Raw genomic sequence first — 27,166 nt, 5'->3', positions numbered from 1 at the left:
TGCAACCACGACTTCCTTCAGCAAGGCTCTATCACAAAAACACTCACTCTTTAAACATTCAACACCTCAGACAGCAGATTATCATGCTGTTTTGTAATACCTGCCAAACACGTGCTTTAAACACCGCCAATCCTCTAGTTTTAAACTTAAGTCAATCTTTTTTGACACGCACTGTAGACTTAAGACGAGAACTCCACCTCCTGCTGAAAACCATGTCACCCTTTTTTTAAGATTTTTTTTTTTTTAAATCTGTAGAATGCCTGAAGTCTTATCACACATCATTGACGCTGACAGGTATGACTGGAGGTACAGTCAGTAGCATGACCCTTTTCAGCTTTCCGCACTTTTCCACTACAGTCCCACCATTGAGCATTCACAAAGAGCCTGATGGAATTGGCAGGTACATGAAAGAACTTAAACCTCATCTCCGGTTACGGATAAAGACGCCCATTCAGTTCTCAGGAATGGCGGGCTGCTTTCAAAAAGGTGGAAAAAGGGACCTATCACAGCATTCCTCCCTTGATCAGCCCGGCACAAGAATCTGCATTGGTCGCAAGAACCCTGCCGCCAGTCTCACCGGCAGTAGACTCGGACTCTTTCAGTAGTCAAACGTGACCCAAGAAGCCTTTGAAATGGACCTTTTTGCTCTAAAGACAAAATGGAAATCATTTCATGTGTGGGAAAAAAAAAGAGGATCCTGAAGGCTAGTCTCCACATGCCAGCACAACTACAGAGGGCCATTGTGCTGGAGGCCTGAAACAGCCCAGTGGACGCTCCGGGAGATTAGGATTTGACAGGGATGTATGTAGGTTGGGGGAGAGGGTAAGCAGTAATAGGTTTGCCGACAACAGTGCAGTTGGCAAAGGGGGAAGAGCGCCCTTTGCCCTGGTACCATGGTGACACCCCTTGTCCATCACCCCCAGGGCCCCATGCTATTGGACAAGCTTATAAAAGGCATTGAGTCACGCATTCCAGCTGGAGCAAGTCACCGATGTTTACTCACAGCCTCTAACTTTAAAAAAAAAAAAAAAAAAAAGAAAAAAAAGAGCCAAGGTGGATAAGTCCAAAGTGATTAAGTCCAATAACAAAACGAATCGCCACCTTAATTTAGTTGTTTAATATGCCAAAAGAGCTGACAAATGTATTTCCCATTAAATCAAAACTCATAGTTGATGATCCTTAGGAAAAATATTTCACTCATCTGTAACTGGAAGAACTAGTCTTGCACACTTACCTCAGAGCAAATACTGTTGATGCCATAAAAACACATTTACCAAAGCTCACAGCTGTAATATAAATGCGCCGCAAGAGAGTTCTGAAGAATATGATATAAATAAACATCAGCAACTGAAAACCCAGTAACCCGATGTACGCAAGGTGATGTCAAGTTTATTTTTAAGGATTCTGAAACTAGAGCCTGGCAAAATACAATTTTTTTTGCAATATTCTGCTATTAAAACGCTTCAAGCTGAGAACTGAGGATATGACCACAGACAAGGTGATCTCAAACAGGAATTTTATTCTAGCTAAACAAACTAGATTTTTTTTAAACAAGCAGGGAGAGTAAACTGCCTTGGAGCGTCTTGTTTGTGCAAAAATGCAGTTATGCAGCATTATAGGAAGGAACAGAGCAGAACATGAGGAGAAAGGTGTATACAAGGCACCTTCTTTTTCTTTATTACCTTCCGAAAGTACCAAAGTATTCATGAATTATTAAACCGAGAGAGATCCTACATTTCATTACAAGTCATCGGCAACTACTTGCTTTGGTCATTTCATACTGCATGTCTGTATTTTCCTCACTAGTGTTGGCAAGGCACTAGACGCCAAGACTTTAAATAGCTACCAACCCAAAGTACTGCCAAAACAGTAAAACCCTGCGATGCTCTCACTGTCATAGTATTAGTTCAGAGAGTCCCTCAGTGGTAGTCTGAAGTCCTTCCCATTATAGTGAGGTATGCACCATCAGCAGGGTCAAGGGTTATAACCACACTCCTCATTTGGTGAGTGTGTAACGGAGAGCGGGCCTCTCCCCGAAGAGACTGACAGTGGTGATTAATGACTCCGATACGGTGCCATCAATAGCACGCTGTACGTGTGAGCAGTCAGCCTGGATGTCCGCCGACCCTGGAAAACCTCCAGGAGCCAATCAGAACGGTCGCTATTGCCTAAGCCCCGGTCAGCTCAAAGCTGACCTTCTCCACTTCACACTGTACTCCTTCCCCACCCTCCTCTGACATAGCTGAGCCTTCTATTAATGGCAACTGCAGGGCATGAGCAAAATAAGATAGAGGCTGGCTAAAGAAGTCATTCACGACTGGAAAACCAAGCCGACCCTGGCAACAGGATGAAAGTCACCAATGCAGGCCAGACTCTGGCAAGTTTACTTGACAGTGAAATATATAAATAGAAAGAATTCATCCTCTCATTTTACTGAGACCGAGATAATTAATGTTTCTATTTAAAACAATAGTCTAGGTTTTCATGGCTTTAAAACAAGTCAAATAACAGCAATCACTGTTATTAGAGCATAATGATATTTCAAATATTTTATAGGGATTTGCAACTACAAAAGGAGATTTATTTATTTATTTTTTGCGCTGATAGGTATTATTTATAATATTTTAGAGAGCGAAGCATAACTAGATTAAAAAAAAAGCAATATTTACTCAAGAATTTTTTAAGTAAAAAAAAAATTGTAGCCTAAAACCTTAGAGACGAAATCACACTATTAACTATTTGGTTATTAGCATGCATATTGGCTGTTTATTGTTCTTAGTCTGTATTACCATATTAAGAATAATTAATCTTATCTCATAGCTAAATTTAATCTTACTCAAACTATTAAAAGGATAAGCTAGTTCACCAAAAATGAGAATTTGGTCGTTCCAAACCTATGTCCTTTGTTCATCTTCAGAACACAAATTAAGATATTTTTTATGAAATCTGAGAGCTTTCTGACTCTTCAGGGCTCCAGACTAACATTTGATAGCAGTGGCACCAGAGCAACTAAATTCTACAGATGGTGGCGCCAGGAGCAGATTTGGTACCACTGGGGGTGGTGTTTGGGAGTATTAAAATACACATAATTTAATTATAAAATTACTATTATGTAGCATTAATAAGTGCAGTTTCTAGTAATATTACATGTTCATTTCTTGTTTATTTTCCTTGTTTATGGTTTATACAGATTTGACAGTAAAGCACTAAGCTTTAGTTAAGATGCATACAAAATGTACTTTTAACAAAACAGTAAAAGGGGCAAAATCAATTTATATAGAAAATTTATATATTCCACTTAATAAATGAACCATTATTCTTCTAGTATATGGAGCTGACCAACTTCAGTGATTATGTGTGTTTTAGTAGCACATTGAAGAAAAGTTCAAGGCACTTTGTGACTTTTACTTCATACAAAAAAAAAAAAAAAAAATCTGATTCCTTTATTTTATATTTTATAATAGTGATTTTATAATTTCAAAATATAGAGAAAAAGTAGACATGAATGACTAATAAGCCAATAAGTCCTCCTCTGCTGCTGTCTACTGGTTATAATTGTGATTTGATTATTATTATTATTATTTTATTTTTTTACAAAAGTTTATTTACCACAAAGCATATTTTGTTACTTTTAATGGGATGAACATTCAAACTATATTATCTTAGAGATTTAAAGTGCTGGAAATAGTTGTGTGAAATGCTTAAAAGTCATTGAAAAGTGCTTGAAATTTTCTCTTAAAAGGTTTTACAAACCCTGAAATAAATGATGTAATGCCTTCAAGTATTTCTAAAACAACACCATGGTTACAGTTAGCGTTACCGTTTCTGGTTTCCTGACGTATGTCAACGCTGTTTATAACAGATTTATGTGCAGAATTTGAACGATTCTCAGTATATCTCACAGAAACCTTATCATTGTGCAGCAAATTCAAATGCTTCTCACTGGATCTCACAGCACGTTCACATCTGTGTCACAAAATCAGCTGTTCTGAGCTCAGACAAGACCGTTTGTATAGCTGTCCAAACTAGCCCTTTAATAAGCAGCAAATTAGGAGTTTGAAGCAAAAGTCGTGGTTAATAGTTAGGCTAGTTAATATTGAGAGTTGGTACCCAAACTAAAGTGTGAACAAAATATTTAGGAAAAAAAAAGTATTCATTGTATGATTTCATCATTTCTCCGATTCATTTCTGGGTCTGAAAAACTACAATATTAAAATTCCATGACAGTTCAAGGTCTGATCCTTTGACACTAGAGAAATTATTTGAAGAAAAGGAGCACTGGCCCAGGAAGTGTCAATGACCCAAAACCTGTCTTTTCTGACTTTAGCGTCATAGCCTGAAGTGTTTGGAGCATGTGTGCTAACCGTTACACCATGACTCTGACAATAACATCTTTTATCACTGAATAAGTTACTTTGGTAAGAAAACATCAGTAGAGGAGAGCAAAATTTGTCAATAGAAATACAGCAAACTGCCATGAAATTTCCATTAGACAATGGTGGTTTACATCAAAGCACATTGCATAGTTAAAATTCACAACTTCTATTTGCATTATGTCATATTGCGTTTTTCTTCTATGTCCTTGTGACTCACTATCCCCTGAAATTGAATTTGCTCTCTGACGCAGAGTAAACTCCAGTGTGCAAGCACGCCAAGAACAGCGACCATGTTATGTCCCTTAACAATTCAATTCATGAGATGCATGAGTGAATCTGGGTGAGCCTTTGTGGACCACAACAGGAAATAACGGCATGAGGTAAATCCATATTAAAACAACAGAGTGAAACAAAACATAAAAAAGCCACCAGCAGGCATACTGCAGCTAGGGGCTGGACCATCACACCCAGGGTCCTTTTTAAAAGAAAGTACCCTGGCAAACACACAGGTCCAAACATGCCTGTAGAGCAAACATGAACCGAAGGACCTGTCAGCATCGCGATACTTGAGAATGGGGTGTGGAGAACATATTGACCCCACATGCATACCTACAACAATGGGAGTCTTTAGCCCCTTCGGCTTATTACAGTGACTCCATCTCGAGTTCCAACACCCACCTGTAGGCCACTGCACAATTTGTTTTTAAAAACCAGGCTCTTAAATAGATTATGTCACAATTATGAACACCCCTGCTTTCCCATATCATGTTAATAAGCAATGAATGTATTAGAAGCATTGAAAACAAAGCTAACGGATAATAGCTACAAGCAGGAATGATGTAATGTGACTTTTCTGCTTGGAAAGTAACGTTTGATGCTGCTGTGCTTTAAGATATGAACAAAGCTAGGGTAGTGGTGCTGTACACCTCTCTCCGATGCGTTTTTAATTTGATGACGAGCTAAAATGAATTGTGAGAAACAATTTAGGGAATTGTGCCGCTTTCCCAAACGAGAAGGAACGCATGTTCACTTTGATTAAAACTCGGTAAAGTCAGACGTCAGCTCTTTCTCTCAAGATGGCAGTATGGCTTGTGAAGAGTCTAACTGTGCTCAGTTTTAGAGAGTTTCCTTGGTTGCCTGTAATTATGTGACAGCAACAAAAAGATAACGAGATTATGAAAAAAAGCTCATACTCGTTAAATCCTTCAATTTTGTAGGTAGCATGATAATGCTTTTTAGCATAAAGCGCTACTTACAAACAATGTTTAAAAACACCTTGCCTAGTTTAAGTTAGTTTAAGAAGGCACTGCACTTCAAGTTGCGATTAACAGCAATAGCCTACATCCAAGCTATAGAGTGCAATCTCAGAATGTTAATAGTCAGTTTGATGGATTATATTATATAATATTACCTTGATTGATTATATTATGTGGCTGCAACTTGAAAAATGTCTTTGAATTTGGTAAATAAATGACACCGTTTCTTCAAATAAAAGTCACATAGGGCAAGAGGGGCCTCTTTAAAAACACCTTTGTAATCACGTCTGATGGGCTTTGCTCAACTTTGATCATCTGAAACAACCATCTTGAGAGAATAACCACTTTTCTCACACAAAAGAGAAAAAAGGGTAAACCGTGGAGGGCCCACGAAGGCTGCTTCTCTGGCAGGTGCTTTTAAGGGGCGGATCAGATTCCTGTTAAAGACCACCAGTAAAACCATAATCTTGGAACAGATAGACAATGGAGGCCAGTTGGTAGAGGATACCAGTGACAGCTGGCAACCCCCAGGCTGTTAACATGTACCAGGACACCATCCTGACCCCAAAAAACACCCCAGAGATACACCCCAACTGCTAGAGGAGCAGCACTCCCAGTTCCTGGCAGAATTTGTGGTTGCAGGGATTGATTTCATGTCCCAATCTTGGGGGGATAAAACGGTAGATGATATATACAGCTCTCACCATGAACCTATGTTTGTGAACCATTTTACTAATATTCTTCAGTGATTTGACATCTTTGAAAACAACTACTATCTATAAGGCATAGTGTGGGCCTTGGTTTTATCTGTTGGGATTTGATTAGGATTGCAAAGTAGTAAACAATATCCTGAACTTTTCACTTTTACAAGTTTCTGTGATTTTTGGAATCTTTCAGAAAATTTGAGGAATTTTAGGAAACTTTTGGAAGGTTTTTGAATATGCGCCACCCCTTCGCAACCCTACATTTGATTGGATTACGAGATTGGATTTGTTTTATGTATTTATTCACTTTTTAACGCCATGCCAGATTCAAAGCTATTTTACTGGCAATCTCTGAATAAATTATGTATACATTTAACAAAAGTTTATAAAAGACATTTCAGATGTACACTAGACGAAAATTCTAAAATAAATTTTTAAATAAATCAGACACCTATGAATAAAACCTTTGTCCATTTACATTAAAAACTGCGGAGGACTTAAGTGGCTTTGTTGACATTTCAAAAAGAATAGGCTACTTTTTCGGTGGAAGATTAAAGATTACAACTATTCTTTCTATTTCTTTCTATTCTTTTGTGCACAAATGAATCATTCGCAGTAAGACCAGTAATGTGTATTATGAAATTAAAAAGGTTCAATATTGTTTTTTTGTTTTAGTTTTTTTAATCGCCAAGGCGGCTGTAAACAACAAACGCACATACAGAAAAATACTTTCTACAAGGTCAAATCAAAAGTGTGCAAGAGACCACAAAAAAAAAAAAAAAAAGAGACTTGGCCAACAACATAAAATGGATAAAACCTCTCGGTGAATGATGAACCACAACATAGAAGAACCAAATCACCTGCCCTAATGGAAAACCCAAAACAAAACACATATCCTGCCCTAAGAATTCATCATTCTGAAACCTGAAAGAGATTTTCAGTGCTTTCACGGTTGAAACCATAAGATGGCCAGATGGCCCTCCTTCACACACACTTGCCCTAACGCAAAGGGGGGGAGTGAATCTGCAATATCTGTGAATGAGCTACAAGGTCTCGACGTGCTGGGCTGAAGCAGTGCAATACTGGGACTGTCACATTCGGCACACAGCTACGGATGGCCAGGGAGGGCAGGAGGGATGGCGGGATGGCAGACGTGAGGAATACGAGGAGTGAGGGTGCTGGAGTTTGCTAATTTGCAGAAATGAAGGACAAGCCGCAAGGGGCCAACAATGGCATTCAGTGCCTATACAACAATCAGCATTTCTGTTCTCTTTTGTGTCTACAAACCCAGTGCACAAGAGCATGCTTAACCATACAACTAAACTGTGCATATGTTTCTTGCATAAGATGCAACAAAAAGTTAGCTCTTCAAAGAAGATCGATGTTTGTTCAAAACAAACAACAGTATGGTGAAATGCGAGTTTCACGTTTTCATTTGCTGCAACTTTGATGGCAAGAATTGATCAAAGCAATTGTTTTCCCAAACAGTAAACGGACTCAGTGTGGTGTGAACGGTAAGTAGTGCCCTTAACCCAAAACAGGAGGGCAACAGATGGCCTGAGAGACATAACCACCGACTTGTTTAACAGAAACACAACTGCTAAGTCTGTCCTAGATCAATGGTCTGTGTCAATAAAAACTCACAGTAGACATCAACAACCCAACTGTGTATTTAACGTAGATGCGGAGATACATTTGGGTTCGGGATAGACAATAACACAACCTCTCAAGGATATCTGTTTGTTATGAAACCAGGAAGGCAGGAACTGTACCCTGCGGACACAGACACAAAACAGTGCAAATCACTGATAACACTGTGCCGAGATATCTGTGATACTTCAGAAGCCTACACCAGTCGAAGAGCTCATAGCTTTTTGTTCAGGAAAACATTTCCTGAAATACAAGTCACATAAATCAAACACACTGAGATATTAGAAAAACAACCAAGAAGCCAAATGTGAGCGCAAACTAAAAATAATCACATTCACAGACTCTTTTTGGATGACAACCCCAGGTGATCCTATTCGTTTTGTAGTATGCTTAAAGAGAGCTGCAATTTTGACCAGAAAGAGGCTAATAATTTGCAGAAAATAACTTCTATACTGTACCAAAAGACCTTTCTTCTTCACAGTGATGGCAGCAGGGCACCACTATCCCTTTGCACACAACTTTGCTTTTCATGAAAGTTTCTGCAATGAATTCAGCCCAATCCTCTTACAGACTCATTCATTCATTCACTGTGTTGCTAATTTCAGTCTTGGATGTGATTTAGATTTTTATAAACTTTATTTTTTATACTTAACATTAAAATTTGAGAACGTTCTGTTGGCTTGCACTGACAAATTATTCAAGCAGTTAAAAAACTGCCAGTTCTGAGGATTAAACAGTACTTTGTTGAATTGTGCATATTATCAGACTAAGTGAAAATTGAGAAGTGTAAATTATCAGACTAACATAGTATTTGTCTTTTTTTTTTTATAATGTGCGATTCAGTTAGAAGTTTTACTTCGACTTCACTGAAAATAGGCCTAAATCAGTATTGCTGTGAATTCATCCCATTGCTTTCCAGCAAAGTATTTCTAGGAAGGGATGAGATGCTATTTTATATTAACATCTAGACACCATCTATTTATTTATAATTAGTATTCATGCAGCTGTAATAATTTCATATTAACTGAGAACATACATGAAATAGCCTATTTGTACTTAGAATTATTTAAAATGCACTAGTGGTGGTGACACAGCCTACACATTTTCTTGTATATTCAAACATTATTTTACCTAAAATATCTACTCTTTACCTAATGTTGACAAAAAAATAAAACATTTAAAAATAAAATTAATATCAATTAGTTAAACCTACCATAATGTGAAGAAAACTTGTTTCATGAAAAACATAAATAGCTTTTTTCTGTCATATCTGGCAGTATCTTGAAATAAAATTGACAATTTTAGTATCATCTTTATGTGGGTAGTGAAAATGTTGGCAGGGCAAGTTATATATATATATATATTAAAAAAAACTCAACTACTAATCTTACCAAGCAAGCAGAGAGGAAAAAGAAGAAGATAGAAGAACGCTCCTTTTTGTTGAACCCTGTAACCAAACGAACAAATTCAAAAGACTACAGCCAATGTAAGTGGTTAGTTGGTGGAAAAACTCAACATGACTGACTGTTTGGAAATCTAAAAACCTTGAACTAGATCCTTACCTAAATAAATAAATATAAAAATCAATGATGTGCATGAGAAAAAAACTAATTCTTTATCTTCTTTATATGGGGCTACAGAACATGATTTTAGTTCCACCTTTCTTTCCTAGCCTGCATTCTATGCAGTTCCAACCACCCACTTACAGCATTTCATTCATAAACAAGATAATACTACTGTCTTTCTCTTTGCGGACATGCATTCCTGAAGTAGTCTCACCTTACCAAGGTGACTACCTTCCCACACACACACGAAAATCTGAACAATGTGGAAACACCCTTCTCCATTGCATCTATTTGACAAAATGAATGCTACTGGAATCGCAATCTGCTGGGGTTTTAGTTTACACTATGGATGGGAGCACTTACATGCACTAACGTAAAATAACTCAAGTACCTGGTGATCTTACATAATGAGGAAAATGTCTGGCTCCTCAGACACCAGGAAGTGTGAAGACACGTAGTGGTGTTGACTTGTAAGAAATAACATGCTTGCGTTCCTCAGGTTCCACAGAGGATCTGATGTATTTACTTGGTCAGCACTACAAGTTACGAACCAGTTGGTAGGTTAGTCTGTTTGTCAGCGTCAAACACACCTGGTCTGGCCCATTTCCCCCTCCTCCATGTGCCTGTTTAAAGCACACAATATCAGAGGCTAAGATCTCGAAACCAAAGCCGGTGTGAAAAGCGCATTCTAGTCAGAGTGATCTTTGCTGTCCGAGTTGTTTAATGATTTAAGGACTGCTGGGTTAGATGAGGCCTAACTAATTATTAGTGTGGGCACATATGTGCTAGATCCAACCTCAAAATGAAATACTTGGAGTTAAGTATAATAATGAGCAATAATAGTGATTCTTGTTTTAACAAACATCCCTAATGAGTTATAAAATGCAGGTATTTTAAACGGGTCGTTTCTGGGTTTTACTGTAAAATCCACTAGGCACTCTGTACGATTCCTTCAAGCAATATCCCACAAAATTGACAAGTCGTGCAGCACGAGGACACCCCCGTCCTCTACACCAGTGCCATTCAAAGAAAATTAAATTGACGGATTTAAGATTCACAAGGAGTGGACGGAGCACAGCCTGGCACATGCCCTGAATATTAAACTCTAATCAGACCCCTTGCTTATTGCCCACACTGATTTCAATTGGTGGTGGAAATGGCGTAGCTGAACACAGACTCTGGAAAGATATCAGAAGAAATTTTCTTAGAAGTGTCCGCTTTATGGTGTCGCATACTTCTAGGATTTATTATAGACAGGGGGTAAAAAGAGAAGATTAAGGAAACCTCTCTAAATGTGAGAAGAAAGAGCAAATGGCCTAGACCAAGGACGTATGAATGTTAAAACCTGTGATCGATGACAAGCGTAAAACCATAGAGGAATATTCCAGAGTGGGCTTCTGCTGAAAGAGTATTATGATTGTATGTTGGCGGTGAAGGGTGCTATTTTTCCACATCTTAAAGACGACCCACTGAAAATGGTGGGCTAAGAGTTTCCACTCTATTTTAGTGGTTTCTTTTTGATTCCAGGGCCCCCATTGTCCACAACAACACTTAAAGGGATAAATCACCCAGAAATGGCAATTGTGTCATTAATTACTCCCCCCTCATGTCATTCCAAACACATAAGACCTTTGATCATCTTAGCAACACAGATTATGATATTTTTGATGAAATCTAAGAATTTTCTGACCCTGCATAGCCAGAAACGCAACTCACACATTCAAGGCCCAAAAAGGTAGTAAGGACATAGTTAAGATAGTCCATGTGATATCAGTGATACAACCTTGATTTGATTTTTTTTTTCTTGTAGCTCCATAAAATTACGGTTGAACCACTGATGTCACCACTGACTATTTTAATGATGTCCTTACTAACTTTCTGGGCCTTGAACGTGTCAGTTGCATTTTTTGTCTATGGAGAGTCCGAAAGTTTTCAGATATCATAAAAAATATCTGTGTGTTCCAAAGATGAACAAAGGTCTTATGGGTTTGGAATGACACAATGGTGAATGATTAGTGACAAATTTAATTTTGGGGTGAACTATCCCTTTAAAGACTTTGTGACTTTTCTTGTTATTTGTCAATTACTGGATAAGAATTTTAAATATTTTTTTTACTCAATTTCCATTTCCAAATATTTTTGAGCTTGATATATGTAAAAAAAAATTAATACAAAATAAATATAAATAAAATAAATAAATAAATAAATGTATATATATATATATATATATATATATATATATATATATATATATATATATATATATATATATATATATATATATATATATATATATAAATAAATAAAGTATAAAAATGCTTTTTAAAATGTTAATACTTTCCATGACTTCTCAAGGTCTAGATATCACACCTTTATAATTCCATCATATGGTTTTCCAAGACAGTGGGAATCCTTGTTCTTCAATGGAATAAAATAGTTGTTATGGAGGGGTAATGAAAACAAGAAACATCTTGATTTTGTAATCTAATTTTAAATGTTTTTAAGTCACCTTGAGGCCCTCAGGTTGATAACCACTACTCTATAGAAAAGGCAGACCTTCAGTCCATATAACAGTGAACACCAGAAGCAAGAACATGCTTGACATACTTAAACTGACGCCTAGATTTATGTTTCAACCTAAATTTGCTTTCCACTGCAATAAGTAGCTGAAGATGGAAAGAAAACATCCGGGCCAAATCATAAAAGGTTAATATATCATTGTTTAAACAGCACACTGTAAATCACTAACTCCAAGTAGATGTTTTTTTAAAAAGCCTAAGGCGACGTGATCGCGCAGGTGGCCAGAGAACAACTGGCACTCTAGTCCAAACCAAGCTCACTCTTTACGGTTTACCGGGCTAATCTGTTAACAAGCGTTAACTGATTTCTTCCCATCTTGGCGTAGTTCTGGAGGTAGTAGCAGCTCTAAGCTCACTCAACTCCACAATTACCCTCCTAAAGCATTCTCGCAAAGATCACGACAGACAGAGTCGCACTTCGGTAAACAGCAGGCAATTTGTGTGGGAGTCAAAGATCAACTCAAACCGGCGGCTCAGGAGGGGTAAACAGAGAGCCTCCCTTCATCCAAAAGGCTGCTGGACACAAATTGGTGCTTGCAAACATTAAACAGGCCCAATGTTTAATTTTCCTCTCAAATCCTTAAACGCAACCCCCAACTGTTATCGATCAGCCAGACACAACATCAGGCATGGTAATATGTAAACAACATCTTTAAAAATCAATATTATTGCATTTGTAAGCAGGTAATTTAAGTGTGTCTGTGAGAGGTGGCCTTTATCTGCCCAGTTTCTCCCATCCAGTGCTGACAACATGTCTGAGTCTCCAGGCCATCGCGTTAACATCCTATGCTACATTAAACTCGCATTTCTACAGCGTGCTGAGCTAGTGAATCATGCCGTCTTCTCTGTAAGACAGATCTTCCCTCCTGTTTTCCCTCTGCTGAGACCACAGGCCAGGACACCTCCATTGAGCCCATAGAAATCCACCTGAAAAACACCGTAGCGAGAGCTCGGCATGTCGAGCGCCGATGAAAAGCTGCTATTTTTTAATCGCCGCTTTGTGTTCGAGGTGCATGGAGGAAAAGGTTGCACGATGTACTCAAAGCTGTTTTCCCTCCAAAATGTCAAAGTGCAGCTTTGGTCTTAAGGCCTCTGACAGCGCGGAAAGTCTTGACCCGAGTTGTGCAGCAGCATTACAGCTACATGAAACAACATGTTGGGTCGTTTTTATTTTTTCTTCCTAACACTGTACTATTTTTGCTTTATCTCTCCAATCTCTCCAAAAAAACTAAGCGTTAAGAACTGCTTACAATTACAAATTATACAGCTGAACCTTGCCAATTAGAATTCTGCTGGATAATTTTAAACGCAGAGCTTGTAGACATGAAATCCATTTATATAAAAGGAAATAAGTTGTCTTGGCATGCAAATTGTTTTACTCTTTAAACATGCAGTATTGCTGACATGAGACTTTAATAAGGGACAGAAAAATTGGTTCACATTTTACAACATAACATACACAGATAAAATAGGGTAGCTGACATAAACATAAAAAAATGGTAGAAACTTAATTGAAATCATCTCTATTGTGGTTATGCTCAACATGAAACAAAATGAATATTATGCGTCATATGTTTTTAAACGGTGCCACTTTACAAATACAACATGAGGTTAAGTAAATAATAACAATTCTTATTTTTGGATGAACTACTACAAATATGCAAGATATTGAATATAAAAAGTGTAAATTGAATACAAACTGATTTAAAAAAAACATAAAAAAAAAACAATGGTTTATTAACATCAGCTGAAAAATATAACGTGCACTGCTAAATCGTTGACTATAAACCCAAGAACATGTAAAAAGGGTCACGTTTGATTTCCTGTCGACGCTAAACCTCAATTGGTCAATTCTGGCATTATGGCACACTAGGAGATTGCAAACTAAGCTCGGGCCACATGGGTAAAGCAACGTGGCAGAACATTAACTCATTAAGCAAACGCACGTCTCCTTGGCGGGAATGCATGTTATTGCATATTACAGAAGTGCACAGTATTCGACAGAAATACTATTCGCTTGGTGCCAGTCAGTAACGCGGATATTTCTCGGTTATCTTCTTCTCAGCTCCACACCTTTGCTGATGATGCAAGTCTTATCACAGTACCGATAGTACGCAGCCTTGCATTAGAGCCGTTTCCCACTGCCTTTAAAGCCCCTCCCTCTGAACAGAGCCCCAGGGTTATTTACAAGCAGTGCTACAGAAATCTAGGTTAGGCTGCAATTGAAGTGTGAACTATAGCAAACTGCAGCAGACAGTGCCTCCAAAGACTGAAGCAGCTTACTGGAAAATAAACAAGAGATCTGCATGTGTATGAATGCGCGAAAAAAGACATGCTCATGCTAAGAGCAGCCAGCCACCGACTCGGGCTGCGGCATCATCTCAAATCCAATCAGCCTGCAAGATTACGTGTCTGATTACGAAAGCACGGGAGTTATGAGAGGTCCGGTGCATGACTCTACACAAGCTGGGAATTTTCTCCTGGGCGCACCTTTTGTGTGCCGTAATCCAAGTTTAAGTCTTTATTTGTGTAGAGAGATCTGTGCAAAGCCCAAAGAGGCACTTTGCAGACTCGACTGTGCAATCATCTACAATAAACTTTTGGGCACCTGCATGCCGGGGTGGGGGGTGGAGCATCTCATACTTTGTCTATCTTTAAAACCCGAAAACAACGGAGTCACGTGTGCTGGAAGTAAATCAATACAGTCACCCTCTGCTAATGTTATCTCAGCACTCCTTCAGAAGGACTGCACCATAAAAGGACGTTTTGCAAGGTACACCAGGAATAAATATCTCGGTGGACTGGTTAGCTCAAACAAATTAAGGCATAAATGAACATGCAATTACAGAGCCAAGAGAGTTCTGCTCAGGGGCAAGTGAATCAATAACACTTGACAAGTGCAACAGTACAACAGGCCAGAACATCTTCTGCAAGACGATCAGCCCAAAGGGTATTGCAATACCTGCAATCGCAATTCAATTAAGGGCACCTGAGAAAAAAATTGGACTAAATGAGTCTCCCACTTCAGAATTTCAACAGAGATCCTGGTCTGAGCTAGTAACAATATGAAACTCGCAGAAGACGTGAAATACAACACGTTGGAGAACTTACACAAGAAATAAAAAAGGGCAGGAAGGAAACTTATACCTGTCCTCTAATTTTAACCCCCTTTACTCACTGGATTTTCCCTTGGTACGAAATGAGGGGGTTGCAGAAATAGACTCAACTACATGCCAAGACAGAGATATGGCCTTATTCCAGAACAACTTTAAACCTTGTTGACATGAGACATTCGGTGACTAAACATCCAACCGACTCAACACTGAGAAAGTGATGTGGGTGTTTTTTTGTTTTTAAAATCTGTCTTTGACAGACTGAACATGAATAAAAACTGGACGTACAGTTACACTCAGCTTTGGGTTAAATATAATTTATTTATTTTTTTAGTTAGGAGATCTTCAATATTGGTTTTATGGTCTCATTAATGCTAAAGTAACTTACGTAATGTGTTGACTGCATAAATTGCGCACATTTTACACATCATCCATTAGTTTGCAAATGCATAACATTTTAAACGCAACTCTTTGCTACCATCGTTAACATTACGAACATGTAAGCCAAAACGAATCAAAAACGACTTAGAATAAATATCATAGCATATTATTATTAATAACATTCATAAATCATGTCATGTTTCTATGTTGGAAACTAATGATTGTTCGGTCGTTAGTAAAATTCATTTAAAAGACATTTAAATATCAGTACTTGTGTCCAAAACTATTTTAGTTTTCTTTAAATTAAACAAGGAAACATGCAATCCAAGAGTGTCTGGATAATAAAGGTTCAGAATTCTTTTAATTATAATCATCGTAAACAAAATGTATAAACTATGTATTTTTTTCCCACAATTTCACCACTGCCTTGTGTTGGAGTGAATCTCGTGTTTAGTTAAAACCGACAACACATGAAGAGCATTTGCCTCTTCACCGAAGAGCATAGGATGATCAAGTCAAATACTGAAGGATAGCGTGGAAAACAAATGCCTGGCAAGCTCATGGAGGTCTTCTTGTCCCTTGACAAGTAGGGAAAAAAACCCTCACACAGCTGAAAGGTTTTAAAAACGTCTCCATGGAGAGGCTGACGTGATGGACATGCTAAAAAGCCAAACAAGCCAATAAGAGATTATATATATATATATATAGTTCATTAGTGCTACACACTGAGGTTATAAGGTTGAAGAGACAAAAACTAATTCACAAACCCCATGAGCTACACTTTGATTTAAACCCAAATGTAAACCCCTTTTATCAACATCTTTATACTAAAGCGTCAGACACAACAATACTATATTATTTACATCTTGCAACGACAGCTCAAAGCCAAACCTGACGTGTAAACACCATGAATGAGACAGTGTATTAAAATAACACAATCTTCAAAAGCCCAAGCACCAGAATAGGTTATAAACTCAAAAAAAGAAACCAAATTCTACGCGGAAATTAAAGTCGGCTGCAATATATTTGTACATAACATGTACAATAACAAATCTAAACCTTTTTCCGCTTGGACTGAGGTTATTTGTTATCTGTTGGTGATCGATGACATCTAAAACGACCCGATAATGTCGTTTAAAATAGCAATAAGCGGAATAAATCACCAGATAATGACAACAACGAAAATTCTACACCAGAAACGAGTTATCTATATAGCTATTTCAGCACATAATTTAAAAAGTCAGGTTATCGATTTCAAATGATAAACAACTTGACACATGAATTAATCAATTAATCGTCTGAGACCTTTTTTTAGGATCTAATCTGAATTCTGGTTCAAAATATGAGCGTTACAGCTTTCGCAGAAGCCCAGTTCGTGACGCGACGCGTTCGTTTTTTTGTAGCGACGCGAAAAACTAAACGAAGCTTATTCGATTCCAAATAGTTTATCGCGTCGCGTCGGCGCTCGGGGGGTCTTACACCTGTTTGCATTTGGTTTGCTTTAGGAGCGTCAGTCGCTCTGCAGCACAAACACAGCCAAGCCAAAAATATCGCTATAATTCAGCCCAACTGTCTCCAGTGTCCTCTACGCGACGTCTTACCTCGGTCGAAGATCGGCGTCACATCGCAGCTATAATCATGTCTGGATGTCACGCTTATAAACGCATCCGAGCGCAAGGATGAGAAGAAATCTCGCCCTTCTAGCTCTCTTCTCTCTCCATCTACACGAATAAATCTGCACACACACACTTTCACTGTCCAGCCTCGAGACCCGGCCAGTCGAGCCCAGAGTCACCTACATCGATTGAACAATTCACTGTGCAACCTCAAGACGCGACCAGCCGAGCCCAGATGAACTCACACCAATCTGCAGTTTTTTTACTGTCCCAAAAAAAAAACTTCAGTCTTTTTTTAAATTGAATTTACAAAAACTTTGTTTTTCTGAAAAACTAAATTACGTAATTAACATACATACATATATATATATATATATATATATATATATTAATTATTCAATTGCTCAAAAAAAAACTAATCTTTAGGCTACCTTTTATAATGCTGATCTCACAATGTGCTTAAAACCCCTTTCAAAAATCAGAATACAAAACAAGAAACTTATAAAGAGAAAACAATTACAATTTGAAAGGTTTTCAAATGTATGCAACTCCCCACAATTTGTATTCATTCATTCCTGTTATTTTGTACATATATATTATTACTTTGTATTTTGATGTTGCTCTTCCTATTTTATTTTTGTTTTTTACGTATTATGAAATGTACAGCTTTTTTCTTTGCCTTGAAATAAATACATATTAGGAAAATATCTATCTATCTATCTATCTATCTATCTATCTATCTATCTACCTACCTATCACTTCAACTTCATGAAACATACTGCTTGAATAAAAAAAATAAATAATAAACATAAAATGTTCAACAGAGAGAGAGAGAGAAAGATAGGTTTTTTTTTTTTTTTTTTTTTTTTACATGTACACCTTATAACAATTTAGCCTCTCTGAAATGAATTGCCTGCTTCCCATTTTTATATTTTTACTCCTTCTATTTTTAGCTTAACTAACATAGTAATAACTTAATTGTTGTTGTTATTAGCGGTAGTAGTAGTGTTAGTTCTGGATGCAGCTTTTATTTTTTATTTTTTGTCTTATAACACAATTAAATTTGTGAGACCTGATTTGTACCGTTTTGTACTGTCGCTGTCCAGTTTGAAGACTCGATCCCAGAGCCCTTTAACATAAAGATGATTCACGAATCATTTCCCACACCGCAGCAAAAACAAGCTGATTTAGCTGTCCACACTGCCGGAGATGAACCGACTTGACTCCGAAAGTGATAAAAAATCCCTTTCAACGCTTCTCCAGTGGCGAAAAATAAATAAATAGTGCTGTTAAAGCACAGGTGTCGTCGTGGGTCGGCGGCGGTTATTGCTGGGGGTCAGTGAGACGCTTTTATTCTCTTGTGTTCACACTCGCTCCTCGTCCTACAGGAGGTTCGTCCGAGAAACGAGCGATGATTGCCAAACGAGGATGAATTATTCCTGATGAAATCCACGGGACGACTGCGCGGCGCTTGATTACGAGTCCTGCTTGGAGTCTTTAGGGCGAAGGAAATCAAACTGGAAAAGAAAGATAAAATGAAAGTACGTGTCGACAGTCAGCAGCGGTCACATGTCGAGGGTTTCTCCAGCCTCGCAGTGTGTGTGTATGAGCTGCTCTGCACTTGCTGTTTAATAACTCCCTGTCTGAGCTGTGAAGAAGAAGAAGAAGAAGAAGAGCTGCTCCTTCAGATGGAGGAGGAGCAGCGAGTACCTTCACACTCCACCCCTCACACGACTCCACCTCAGCGCTACTGTACACAGACCTGACGAGAGAGAGAAAGAGGGGGAGTGAGAGAGAGAGAGAGAGGGAGAGAGAGAGGGAGAGAGGGAGAGCGAGGGAGAGAGACACACACACGGAGAGAGAGGGAGGGAGAGCGAGAGAGAGTGAGAGAGAGATTGTGTAGCAATACATTTAATATAATGTAATAATTTATAATAATAGAGGTTTTTGTATATATATAATATTGATAAAATATGATGATTATTATATACTAAACCAAACCTCTTATATTTGCTATATTAGGCTATATAAAACTCGCAAACTGTAATTAATAAAATTAGCATAACATTAGTAAATGCTTGGCATGCATGTTATTATTGAGCTATTATGTAGATTATAGGAAGGTTTTATATAATATTTTAATATATGATATAAACAACAACAAAAATAATTTATAATAATGTTTTGTATGTATAAATGAACGATTATTATGTTAATAATATTATTATTAATTAAACTTTTTTTTATATTTGATATGATATGATATTATATAAAACTCTATATTTAAAAAAAATGTGAATAGTAACTTTGGCCAATATTACATTATAAAAAGGCTTAACATTAACATTTTTACTGACACATTTTATTAAACAATAGTTATACTCTAATAGAAAAACATTATTATTAATATTATTAATGTTAATATTAGCCAGTATCAGATTATACAAATGCTTAATGTGTTTAGTTACATTATTCAATTTCAAAATTTCATTTAATGTAGTAAATGTTTTATGTAATACAATATACACTATATATCACTATATATATATATATATATATATATATATATATATATATATATAGATAGATAGATAGATAGATGGATAGATAGATATTATCTATCCACCTATAACGTTTGATATTGTGAGTTTCTATATATTGTTTCCACGCATTCATAACCTCTTCACCCATGTTAAGGCTTAACCTTACATCTTCCCTGACTTTGACACTACATGTCTTACTAGGACGGAGTAAGATAAGGTTTCTCATTCCTCAGAAGGTCTCCAGGCCCCTGTATGTCTCACACAGGTCACATAATCCCCTTAGACACAGAGATGCAGTCGTGCACAATGTTTGTCTCAGGACCAGCTCGGATGTCATCAGTAGTACAGCAGTAGTTTTATACTCTATCAGCCAGACTTTGAGTTGGACAGCGAATACCCAGATTTGAGGGGAAACGAGGAGACCTTTGGTCCCTGGTGTTTCTCTGTATTTCTGCAGAGGATAAGATTAGCAACATCTCCACAGTTTCTCATTCTGCAATCAATATCCAGTCATTTCTGGATTTAAAGGGTGCTCATCTGAGAGACAACCTGGGGTGGCTATCACAGATCAATAAAGGCCATCTTTAATAAGGGCGAATGTCCCCGAAGTACCTGCGATCACATTTAAAGGAAACAGCCCAGAAACAACCAGACATTTGATTGATGGGGAAACGCCTGAGAGCTTCCAGAAAGCTTGATTGGAAATATAAAGCTGAGTAGAAAGCAACCATATTGTGTGGTTCATACCTGGATATTTGGTATACAAAAGAACATACAACTTAATCTAAGTGCAGATGAGAAACAAGTATAAAGAAACCAACATTGCCACAATTCAAGTGCTTTAGTAGTCATGCCTTTTTTATTTATTTTTGTAATTTTAGATCAAACACAGGCCATTTTTGTACAGAAATCTGAATTTGAATCTAGAATTGCTCCAACTGCAGGTCATTAGTGGTACTGCAAAAAAAAGCATATTGGATATTCAGCTAAACATCTTCTTTTATATGTAAAAAAAAAAACAAACAAAAAAACATACATATACAGAAGGTGCACAGTATGCATTTCACACAAAACACTAAACTAAACACTAAACACTATCACGGTAACCCATGAAACAGAATAAACACAATAAACATTATTTTATCAACATTAGATGTAACATACAACCCTAATGTACAAAACTGACAAGAAAGACTTAAGAAACATAGACTCAGTTTTACCAACAGCTTGCACCAGTGAAAACTATCTTTCAGTGTTAAATAATACTGTGAGGTTTTACTAAAGATGCGCAGTGATGAATTAGCGCTGAAAAGTTGTGGACAGTTATTTTTGCACTTGACCTTATTGAATATGCATTTGCAGGCGTTTCCCTATCTGTTTCATAAAAACACTTTTAGCCTAATTGTATTTATTATGTTTATTTTTTACCTAAATATTATTATTATTACGTTTACACAATTTTCATAGTATATATTTGATATTGTAGAATTATACAATCAGCAAAAATATATAATATAATATAATATAATATAATATAATATAATATAATATAATTGACATGGGCTGTCTCAAAGCATATCTTAAAACTTATGATATAAATGTATATATAAGTAAATGTTTTCATACATTATCTTATCATTTATATGTTATATTGTTATTTAATAAACATTTTACTAATTTTTACATCATGGCAACATAGTACGTTTAGACTATCTTTAATTTATGCTGAATTTAATATTTTATTATAATGAATAAAACACATGTAATTGTACTGCAGTAATGAGAATCCAAAGAGAATCATCAAAGCAAATGATTACATTTACAAGCAAACTCAAAAGTAAATCATCCGGAAACACTACAGTAATACGAAGTGTTGGAGAAAATGGGCTTAATTATCAAAACAATTATGTTTTATGAAAATAATTGTGTGACATCTTTATTCCCATTTATCATAATATCAATATCATTTATATTTATGTTAAATTAAAAAACAAATTATATATATATATATTATATATATATACATATATATATATATATATATATATATATATATATATATATATATATATATACATATATACCAGTTTTACATCAGATTTGTGATAAACCGATTGTGAGTGTTTGTAAGGATTGAGTTTGTTCACAGTAGGAAGCATCAGCACTCAGCATTAAGCATGCTTACCCGGGTTATAGAGCATCATGAATATTTAATACAGAGGTTATGCTTACTTCTCAGGTTGTGTTAAAGTGCGTCGGCTAAAAAATGACATTTACATGCTTTGATGCATGAGCACTTGCTCATAACGGATGTGTCTGCTTTAGTTTTGCTTCTATAGTTCAGCAAACACCGAGATGCAGATGGGCAAAATGTCTGCGTTGATTTTGCACATGCCTACCTGTGCCGGCCCATTTAGTTTTCCGCTCCAGAGGCGATTAACCCAGTCACACCAGGACATCTCGGTGAACACGGTGTCTTTCTGATTAATAATTTATTGCCTCCACAAATGGGCTGCATGAGGGAAGCTAGCAGACAAAGAGGACAACTGAATGCCCCAAAACTTGGCATCTTTGCTCTGTAGCAACTGTTTGTATATATAGCTCTGTTGGTCAATTTATTTGTAAAGTGGCCAAAAATGTCTCAATTACTAGGTTAAATGAGTTCAGCGGAGCATACGAGGACATGGCTTTGTTCATCCATGTCTGAAAAATAAAAAACAGCTGCAATATGAATGCTGACATATGCGATGTGGCATGCCCATAATGCATAGTGTCAATCTGTGTGGCTTCCCTCTCAGACTAGAACATTGTACTACACAGACACACACACACACGCACACACACACACACACACACACACACATCCAGATTCATAAATGAAATTATCATATCTTTGTGGGTGGCCCGTCCTGACATGCAGTATTTTCCACATTCGGTTGTGAAAATGCAGAGCTTGGCATCAATTATGAACCTGATAAGATCAGTTATGTGAACATAAACAATGTGGCGACAAATATTATGATTTCTTAACCCAGTGATCATATATTTCCAGTGTTGGGGAAAGTTACTTTTAAAAGTAATGCATTACAATATTGTGGTACTCAATGAAAAAAAGTAACTAATTGCATTACTTAGTTACTTTTTATGGTAAGAAATGCATTTTGTTAAATTTACAAAAAAAATACAAAATAAATAAATAAAACTACAAAAAAAAAAAAAAAATTAGCAGCTCGTGAAATAAATGAACTGAACAAATAAATAAAATAGATGAACATTTATTTATTCATTCATTCATTTATTCATTCATCCATTCATTCAATTGTAATTTATTGAAATTATTTTTAATGATGACTTTGATACTTTGAGCAGTTGACTTGACTTGTCAAAGTCAAAGTCAAAGTCACCTTTATTTATATAGCGCTTTAAACAAAATACATTGCGTCAAAGCAACTGAACAACATTCATTAAGAAAACAGTGTCAATAATGCAAAATGATAGTTAAAGGCAGTTCATCATTGGATTCAGTTATGTCATCTCTGTTCAGTTAAATAGTGTCGGTGCATTTATTTGCAATCAAGTCAATGATATCGCTGTAGATGAAGTGACCCCAACTAAGCAAGCCAGAGGCGACAGCGGCAAGGAACCGAAACTCCATCGGTGACAGAATGGAGAAAAAAACCTTGGGAGAAACCAGGCTCAGTTGGGGGCCAGTTCTCCTCTGACCAGACGAAACCAGTAGTTCAATTCCAGGCTGCAGCAAAGTCAGATTGTGCAGAAGAATCATCTGTTTCCTGTGGTCTTGTCCTGGTGCTCCTCTGAGACAAGGTCTTTACAGGGGATCTGTATCTGGGGCTCTAGTTGTCCTGGTCTCCACTGTCTTTCAGGGATGTAGAGGTCCTTTCTAGGTGCTGATCCAGCATCTGGTCTGGATACGTACTGGATCCGGGTGACTGCAGTGACCCTCTGATCTGGACACAGACTGGATCTGGTGGCCACGGTGACCCCGGAACAAGAGAGAAACAGACAAATATTAGCGTAGATGCCATTCTTCTAATGATGTAGCAAGTACATTGGGTGTTATGGGAAGTGTTTCCGGTTCCGGTTTACCTAATTAATGCAGCCTAAAAATCCTTTAATGGATTTGGATATTAAAAGCATATTAGTATGTTATGTGTATGCCAGGTTAAAGAGATGGGTCTTTAATCTAGATTTAAACTGCAAGAGTGTGTCTGCCTCCCGAACAATGTTAGGTAGGTTATTCCAGAGTTTAGGCGCCAAATAGGAAAAGGTCTTGCCCGCAACCCGCCCGCAGTTGATTTTGATATTCTAGGTATTATCAAATTGACTGAGTTTTGAGAACGTAGCGGACGTAGAGGATTATAATGTAAAAGGAGCTCATTCAAATACTGAGGTGCTAAACCATTCAGGGCTTCATAAGTAATAAGCAATATTTTTAAATATATACGATGTTTGATAGGGAGCCAGTGCAGTGTTGACAGGACCAGGCTAATATGGTCATACTTCCTGGTTCTAGTAAGAACTCTTGCTGCTGCATTTTGGACTAGCTGTAGTTTGTTTACTAAGCGTGCAGAACAACCACCCAATAAAGCATTAAAATAATCTAACCTTGAGGTCATAAATGCATGGATTAACATTTCTGCATTTGACATTGAGAGCATAGGCCGTAATTTAGATATATATTTTTGAGATGGAAAAATGCAGTTTTACAAATGCTAGAAACGTGGCTTTCTAAGGAAAGATTGCGATCAAATAGCACACCTAGGTTCCTAACTGATGACGAAGAATTGACAGAGCAACCATCAAGTCTTAGACAGTGTTCTAGGTTATTACAAGCGGAGTTTTTAGGTCCTATAATTAACACCTCTGTTTTTTCAGAATTTAGCAGTAAGAAATTACTCTTCATCCAGTTTTTTATATTGACTATGCATTCCATTAGTTTTTCAAATTAGTGTGTTTCACCGGGCCGCGAAGAAATATAGAGCTGAGTATCATCAGCATAACAGTGAAAGCTAACACCATGTTTCCTGATGATATCTCCCAAGGGTAACATATAAAGCGTGAAGAGTAGCGGCCCTAGTACTGAGCCTTGAGGTACTCCAAAATGCACTTGTGATCAATATGATACATCTTCATTCACTGCTACGAACTGATGGCGGTCATATAAGTACGATTTAAACCATGCTAATGCACTTCCACTGATGCCAACAAAGTGTTCAAGTCTATGCAAAGGAATGTTGTAGGCAATTGTGTCAAACGCAGCACTAAGATCCAATAAAACTAATAGAGAGATACACCCACGATCAGATGATAAGAGCAGATTTGTAACTCTAAGGAGAGCAGTCTCAGTACTATGATACGGTCTAAATCCTGACTGGAAATCCTCACATATACCATTTTTCTCTAAGAAGGAATAAGTACTTGTGTACTTCCATTGCAACTAAAAACATTTGATGGAAAATGAGAGACAGAATCACATTATCATCTAAATGGTGTGTCAGAGGGTGAGAAATTACATAAATATGTAATCTATATCGTTTTATATATCCTATTAGACCGCACCCATCATAATGTTAGAGAAGCTGCATCAGGTGCGGGCCAAATTGACCCTAATTTGTTTCAATATAATTTCCAAGAAATCACACAATAAAAAAAAAGAAAACAAAGAAAAGAAAAAAGCATGTAAAAAAAAGTAAACCCTTTAACATTAATGGTTCTCACACATAACAAATATATATATATATATATATATATATATATATATATATATATATATATATATATATATATAAACATAAGAACATTACTTTTTGACTCATAAATATCAATTGTATTAAAAATGTTGAATCAAAACGGTTGAGACTTTGTATGCATGATCATTATACTAAATGAGCAAAAATAATATCAAGAAGAAAAGAAAACATAGGTTAACTAGTATTTTTGACAACTCAAAACTCGATAAGGTCAAATTGACCTGCACCGTATGCAGGGGTTCACATACCTGGTATCTGCCCCAGACACCTAAGATTGGTTGACCCCAATCTAATATTATCCCCACTCTGAGTCGGATACGTCCAGACCCCTATGGACACTATCATTTGGGAATTAAATATCTCTAGTGTCCTGCGAACCTGCTATGCTGCAGTACCAGACACGACTCTGTTACAGAGCAGATAAAATTCCCCACTGCTGCATTGATTAAACTAATAATTATAAGAATTTCCATATTCCTTAAAATACTTTATTACCAGTCTTTTTTAGAATACATTTCATCCTCCATCAAAAATCTCCACCACAGTGGTCCTGTTTAACTTTGACATAATTACATTCTAATTTTACTAAAGCAAATATAATGTTTTTTTTTTAATCCTATTATTTATATTCAGATAAATGATGTAGTTGTGTTGCTTAAGCCATTTCATTTAATTTTGGTAAAGATGTTTAAAATGATGATGCTGGCATCAAATATGAATCAAAAGTGCATTGGTTGAAATGGTTTGATCTGATCAAACAAGCTGGAGTCTTTATTATAGGAATTAAATAATGATAATAATGCTAATTATATTCATTATATGGATTTGTTGACTTGATTCTAAAACATGGGTGAAGTTTTATCTTATTTCCTTAAAACAAAATCACAAAACGATCACAATTTTAAAACTTTGTAACAAAATTAGATGAATTCGAATTAATGTCAGCAAATCTAAACATAAATAAGAGGAGTATGAAGGAATTAAAATAATCACAATATAATATCACAGTCCATTGCATTAAACTGATTCTGAAGCATGGGTGAAGTTTCACACTTACTACATAAATAAAACACAATGAAACAAAACACAAAATCAAAGCAAAATAAAAACAATTAAATAAAACAAAACATTACCAAGCAAAACAAAACAAGTCAAAGAAAAAACAACTAAATAAATAAATACAATTATTAAACAAACACACACAAACTTAATCAAAGCACAAACTATTTTAAATAGAAAAAAGGTAAGCAAAGTAAGCAAAATAGAACTTAACTAAACAAAACACAAATCTAAGTAAAAGAAAACACAACAAAATAACATAATATATTAAAAATAAGGTGGGGTGTTTTTTTTGTTTTTTTTTTTAGATACATTAGGTACACAAACCAAAAATATGACAAAATAAAATGTGTGATTACTGCACAAATGCAATGAAATAAATGAATAAATGAGTTCCTTTTCAGGAACTCGAGCTGCGTCGAAACGCTTTTGGGGAACGTCCCTGACGAGACCGACTCTGAATATCGTGTGCAATCAGTCCATCGGAAAGGCGTGACGTCACGGGCGGGGTGACGTAGCGACCAGGAAGCTATAAAAGCACGTGCCGTGCAGC

General features: G+C 36.6%; 1 protein-coding gene across 1 annotated transcript in view; it reads right to left on the bottom strand.

The window, feature by feature from the left end:
• LOC132160085 (dystroglycan 1-like) overlaps window positions 1-17,472 on the bottom strand; it is a 35,922-nt gene extending 18,450 nt beyond the window's left edge. The window contains exon 1 of the mRNA XM_059569794.1: window positions 17,226-17,472. The gene's annotated coding sequence lies outside the window, so the exon portion shown is untranslated. The remainder of the gene's footprint in view (window positions 1-17,225) is intronic.
• Between the last annotated feature and the right edge of the window lie 9,694 nt (window positions 17,473-27,166).

The sequence above is a fragment of the Carassius carassius genome, chromosome 16 (genome assembly GCF_963082965.1).
Source record: "Carassius carassius chromosome 16, fCarCar2.1, whole genome shotgun sequence".
Classification (NCBI taxonomy): Eukaryota; Metazoa; Chordata; class Actinopteri; order Cypriniformes; family Cyprinidae; genus Carassius; species Carassius carassius.
This window is presented reverse-complemented; position numbering and strand designations above follow the sequence as displayed.